The sequence below is a fragment of the Malaya genurostris genome, chromosome 1 (genome assembly GCF_030247185.1).
Source record: "Malaya genurostris strain Urasoe2022 chromosome 1, Malgen_1.1, whole genome shotgun sequence".
NCBI lineage: Eukaryota > Metazoa > Arthropoda > Insecta > Diptera > Culicidae > Malaya > Malaya genurostris.
Window position 1 is genome coordinate 86,164,737 of NC_080570.1, and position 630 is coordinate 86,165,366.

Sequence of the window (630 nt, forward strand, 5' to 3'; positions counted from 1 at the left end):
ACAGGACAATGGATCGTGTGAAAGAGCCATCCAGTAAGGATTTACATGAAAAAAATTTCGCCATAGAAATTTTCTTCATAGTCATTAAAATACATTTGATAAGAGTTATATGGGGCAGATACAATGACTCAAATTCCATGTATGGGTCCTGAAGATTACGTTTGAAACATTTACAGGACAATGGATCGTGTGAAAGAGCCATCCAGTATGGATTTACATTAAAGAAAATTTGCCAAGAAATTTTCTGGTTGTCATTAAAATTCATTTGATAAGAATTATATGGGTGCAGCTACACTGACTTAAATTCCATGTATGGGTCCTGAAGATCACGTTTGAAACATTTACAGGACAATGGATCGTGTGAAAGAGCCATCCAGTAAGGATTTACATGAAAAAAATTTCCCCATGGAAATTTTCTCGTCGTCATTAAAATTCATTTGATAAGAGATATATGGGGGTAGATACATTGACTTAAATTCCATGTATGGGTCCTGAAGATCACGTTTGAAACATTTACAGGACAATGGATCGTGTGAAAGAGCCATCCAGTATGGATTTACATTAAAAAAAATTTGCCAAAGAAATTTTCTCGTTGTCATTAAAATTCATTTGATAAGAACTATATGAGAG